General features: G+C 41.2%; 1 non-coding gene across 1 annotated transcript; it reads right to left on the bottom strand.

The window, feature by feature from the left end:
- Positions 1-201: 201 nt before the first annotated feature.
- LOC111727207 lies at positions 202-357 on the bottom strand. Its single transcript, XR_002774814.1, has one exon. It is a non-coding gene; the product is annotated as a U1 spliceosomal RNA (small nuclear RNA).
- Between the last annotated feature and the right edge of the window lie 5,074 nt (positions 358-5,431).

Genomic DNA, 5,431 nt, shown 5'->3' with positions numbered 1-5,431 from the left:
CCATTAGTTAGATCAGTGAACAAAGAAGCCTGACTGAAGGGGTAGAACTTAAAATATGAGTGATGGAATGAGATTTTCAACAAATGAAATGTGGATATATAATGTATTGCATGTTGCTAAACTGTGCTCTATTCCATCTCTGTGCTCAGTCCCAGACCTGTACTACTACTATTTTTTTTAATTTTTAATTTTTTTTTTAAACAGGGGAAAGCACGAACGCAGTCCCCCACTACCACAAATTATGCAGTCGCGTTTCCCACATTTGGGGAAATTGCAGGGGTCAGCACATCCTGAGTGCAATGGATAAGCCTCGCCCTGGGAAAACCACCTTTGTGATCATGGTATCTCCTCTGCCAGCCCTCTTCTCAGATGATTCCAAGTATTCCTGTGGCTTTAACTAACTTCTTTCTGCAGGTGAAGGTAATCTTCCAGATTATATCGCTAGCCTGCCTTTTCTTCTAGGCCTCTGACAAGCATTCCATAATTGGTTGCTTGGAATCTCTAATCAGAAAACTCACAAGCGCCTCCAGATTAATATATCCAAAACACAACTCCTGATTTGTGTCTCTCATAACCTTTCTCTTGTCATTCACACTGAACTAAAAGACACCCTCAGTCATCTACCAGTTTTCCAACCCAGAAATCTAATTGTCATCTTGACTCTCCTCCCTCCACATTTATCCACATCGAGTTTTGTCTGTTCTTCCTCTAACGTATGTCTTCATGACATCCCCTTTCGTCAGCTCTGCAGCCACTCCCCAAGCCCAGGCCATGGTCATTTCTTGCCTAGGTTATTGCCGTCACCTTTTAATTGGCTTCTGGCTTTCTGCCTCCTGTCCAATCTGTTCTCCCTCTATCAGTCAACATGATTTTTTAAAAACAATAAAAACATGTGAGTCCCCTGTTTAAATCCTTTGCATGGCTCTCCCTTCCGTTTACAAAATCACCCAAGCTCCTCATCATGCTTTCAAGAACTCACAAGCTCTGTGGCTGCTTCACCCTTTGTTCTAACTCCATCCCACCTTTCCCTCCCTCTTTCTAACACACTCCAGTTGCACTAGATTTCTCCTGTTCCTCTAACACACCAACTTCTTTCCCACCTTAGAACTTGTAAATGCACTAGCCTCTCTCCATATGGATCACCCTTGTGCTCAGTTTTTGAAAGACCAGCGTTACTCCTTCCACATCTCAGCTCAGCAGTCCCCTCTTCAGAGAGGCTTCCCTCAGTGCCACCTGTAAGGAAATCTCCCTCATTAACATTCCTCAGGGGTTCCCTGTTGTTTTCTTTCATAATATTTATCTCAAATGTTATGACGTATGTTCTTATTGACTGACTTGTCAGTGTCTGACTCACCCTCAAGACTGAGCCGTGTGAAGACAAAGACCATCACTAGGTGGCTCTTCACTGAACACCAGAGCTCGACACCAAGCCTAGAACGGAGTGGGACATTTATATTTCATTTGCAAAAATCCTGTTTACAAACTAATTTACAAATCTTAAGATTCTGTAAAGCAAAGAACTCTAGTATTTTTTTCTCTAATTGTTCTCTTTTTCATAAAAAGAGAAAAAACATTCAAGTAATTTTACAATTAATTTTGATATGGGGGGCTTGCCGCCCATAGCTCAGCTGTTAGGGCGCCACCCACATGCACCAGGGCTGGTAGGTTCAAACCCAGCCAAAGCCTGTAAACAAAATAACTAACAAACAACAAAAATAGCCCAGCACTGTGACAGGTGCCTGTAGTCCCAACTACAAGGGAGGTTGAGGTGGGAAAATCACTTGAGCCCAAGAGTTTGAGGTTGCTGTGAGCTGTGATGCTGCAGCGCTCTACTGAGGGCAACCAAGGATGCACTAAATTAGACTCTGTCAAAAAAAAAATTTTGTTTTTGATACGGGGGAAAAGAGGTGGGGCAGGGTGGGGGCCATCCTGTGTATGGTAATTTAGCATCTTTTTTGTCCTTTATCCACAGATGCCCTAACATCATTGCCCCATCCCTTATTTATAACAACCAAAACTATTTCCAGACATTGCCAAATCTCACTCAGTTTTTGTACAGTAAACACTTTCATTTTATCCTTTCCTCCTGAAAATAAAAGTAATAAGTGAAGAAGTTAACACCTGAAGAGCATAGGTGACCTTCAGATTGCATATAATGAGGGGCAGAAAGGAGACGCAGCCAATGGGCCTCCCGTTTAATGCTGCAACAAACTCCTGCTTCATCAACACCTGGTTGATCTGTTTTTCTACAAATGATTATATTCGCTTGGAAAGATACAACAATTATATTCCCATCAAAGTAAACATCAGTTAATGTCAATTAATTGGAAAACAGTTACACTGAATTTAATTCTTTGAGGCATGGAATTGCTTTTTCTAGTCTTCAGGAAGCCCTGTGTCAAAGGCATGATTTTTAGCTTTAATAGTACCCGAGTAAGGCACTTAGAAAGGATAAATTTAAATGTTAACTTTATATTTTACAGTTATATGTTTTCAGAAAAATGATCATCATAGTATAAACATTTCAGATTTGAGTTCCCTCTTAATAATTCCCACAATGTGTCACCTTATCAGACTTTAATAGGTGCTTAAAATACTGTGAATGTGAATTATTTTCTCATATTTCATGTACTAGCTTATCTTATCTCTCAATCAGATTCATTTGTCTTCCAGACCAGGTGCAGCTTTGGGTTTCTTCAAACCTAGAGTTATGTTTAGAAAATATTAATGCCTAGTAGAGGAATTGTAGGATCGAACGGCAGATCTACTTTGATGTGAACATTCTAGATTGTATACAGAGTCAGCACATTGTACCCCATAAATGCAGTAGTGTGCACAGTTATTATCTAATAAAAATATTAATACGTTATTATTAAGGCCATATAAGCATCCTAGCACTCGGGGAGACCAAGGTGGGTGGATTGCCTGAGCTCAGGAGTTCGAGACCAGCCTGAGCCAGAGCAAGACCCTGTCACTGGGTAGTGTGGTAGATGCCTACAGTTCCAGCTACTTGGAAGGCTGAGGCACAAGGATCACTTGAGCCCAAGAGTTTGAGGTTGCTGTGAGTTATGATAACACAGGACTCTAACCAGGGTAACAAAGTAAGACTTTGTCTCAGAAAAAAAAAAAAATCCACATAAGCTGAAGATAGAAAATCTTTACCATAGAATAATAATATCTACCTATCATTAATTGGTCTTGTACTATGAGGCTAGTGCTGTACTCAGTGCAAATGCTTTATATTGTACTTTTTATAACAGTCCTTTGATGAAGGGACTATTATCCCCATTTCACAGATGAGGTAAACAGAGCTTAGGTAACTCACCTAATCGATTATGTGAAGCACAGAGTAGAAACCTAGTTCTCTCTGATTCCAGAGACTATATTAATAACTAAAAGATATGTCCGGCTTTCAGGGCTGGGAATCAACACGTATTGTATATCTCTGATGGTCATTCTTATCATGCTCATCAGAATACATGAACACTCATTGTGTTTTTCTTCCTCTCTCTCTCTTTCTCTTTCTCTCTCCCTCCCCTTCCTTCCATCTTTCCGTCCTTCCTTCCTCGAGAGTCCCATTCTATCACCTGGGCTAGAGTACAGTGCTACCATCATAGTTCACTGCCACCTCAAATTCCCCAGCTCAAGTGATCCTCCCAACTCCCAAGTAGCTGGAACTATAGGCACATGTTACCACTCCCAGTTAATTTATTATTATTATTATTTTGTAGAGACAGAGTCTCTCTATGTTGCCCAAGCTGGTGACTGTTTTTTTGTTTTTTGTTTTTGTATTTTTTGTTTTTGTCTGAAGACACTTCATCTCTCATCCTAAAGGAGCCACAAACTGCAGGTGAGAGAAGTCAAATAAATTGGTCTCATACTTGTCCACATACCTTGAATGGAACCAGACATGATATTAGGAAAGTTGACCCTGCCCATTCTTACTAGCCATACAGAATTCCACCACATGAGCTTTCTTGAGTTTAGCTGGACCCTGCCCATTCTTACATACAGAATTCCACCACAGGACCATCTTGAGTTTAGTCCTGCAGCCTGAGAAACCTATTGAGGTGTTCCCTCTCTGCCTTCTACAAATATCCCTGGTGCCAGCTGCCTTTCTCCATCTCTAAATGTGGCTTTTAGTTATTTTTTTTAGGAAACATCAAAACTGTACTATGTCATGAGCACTGTCCTAGGAGCAAAACAAAACAGAACAATGTCCAAATCTCCCCCACAGGTACCATTTGCCAGCCTGCTGTAACCTGCTTTCAGAAACTAGCCAGGACCACGACCTACCACCTGTCACCAGGCTCTATAAATACCCGGCCCCATCTGCCTGGCTCTGCCGCCTCCGGTTGCTCTAGCAACTGCCACGTGTCCTTCTGCTGTTCCCGCATGGCCTGGTCTCTTCACCCGCCCAGGGAACTCACTCTCCACTGACAAAGGTTTCCGAGTCCCTTTTTCTGAATCTATTCATGACTTCTTCTCTCAGTGTGAAATGTTGACTTTAGTTTTCTTTACATCCTGAAGATTCTTAACCCTCGTTATTCTGCGAATTGACTTTTTAAGTGGTTTTCCACAAATTCATATAGAGACTTCCTATCAAAGAAAGAATGACTGGAAAAAAAAAAAAAGAAGAAGAACAAAGGAAAATGGATTCAAAAAGGAAGCCACTTATCTCCCGAGCCAGTCTAGCCGAGAATGAAGCTGTAAGGGGCTAACTACTTCAGAACAGTTGAGTTAGTGACGTGAGCATTTTCTCAAATTCTACACTGTAGATCCTCAGAGGACAATGATTCTCAGAGGGTCTCCTTTCCGAAAGGTAATTATGCTTTCTAAAGTTCGTGTTTCCATTCTCAGTGTTTTTGCTCTCTGCTCCCCTACTTGTGCCTGTTACCTCCCCTTTCTACCGGACGGCACATCTGGGTGGAACACTGAAGCCCTTCTAAATTCTTCCCACATCTTCTTCTCACAAAGAACAAATTTCTGAATATATTGGTATTAATGTGGCCACTTATTACCTCTGCTACCTTGGGGAAGTCACTACATCTTCAGATCTCCGTTTCTTAAAAAATGAGTGGATGGAGAATATTCTAATAAAACAGCATTTATTAACTAGCGTATGATGAATAACTGTTGGTTTTATCCACTCTGCACTCCTTCGTCTTTTTTGTAGTAACAATACCCATCTTATAAATGAGAAAGCTATTACAGGTAATCGGGGCTGAGTCTGTGCTGACACAGTATCTTTCTCCCCAGCATTTTCCTGCCTTTTTCCAACAAATCGATTCTGGTTTTCTTTGTGGAACATTCATCTCCACAGTGCCAGTCATGCTCCAGATGAATGAATGAGTTACTTTTGACTTTATACTATTGAGGTATTCCATTCGCCAAGCCACAAAGATGGGTTCAAGGGGAGGTATGTGACCTG

Source organism: Otolemur garnettii, unplaced genomic scaffold (genome assembly GCF_000181295.1).
Source record: "Otolemur garnettii isolate 467f Iridium unplaced genomic scaffold, OtoGar3 scaffold00003, whole genome shotgun sequence".
NCBI lineage: Eukaryota > Metazoa > Chordata > Mammalia > Primates > Galagidae > Otolemur > Otolemur garnettii.
Note: the sequence above shows the minus strand (reverse complement) of the source record. Positions and strands in the feature narration are given on the sequence as shown.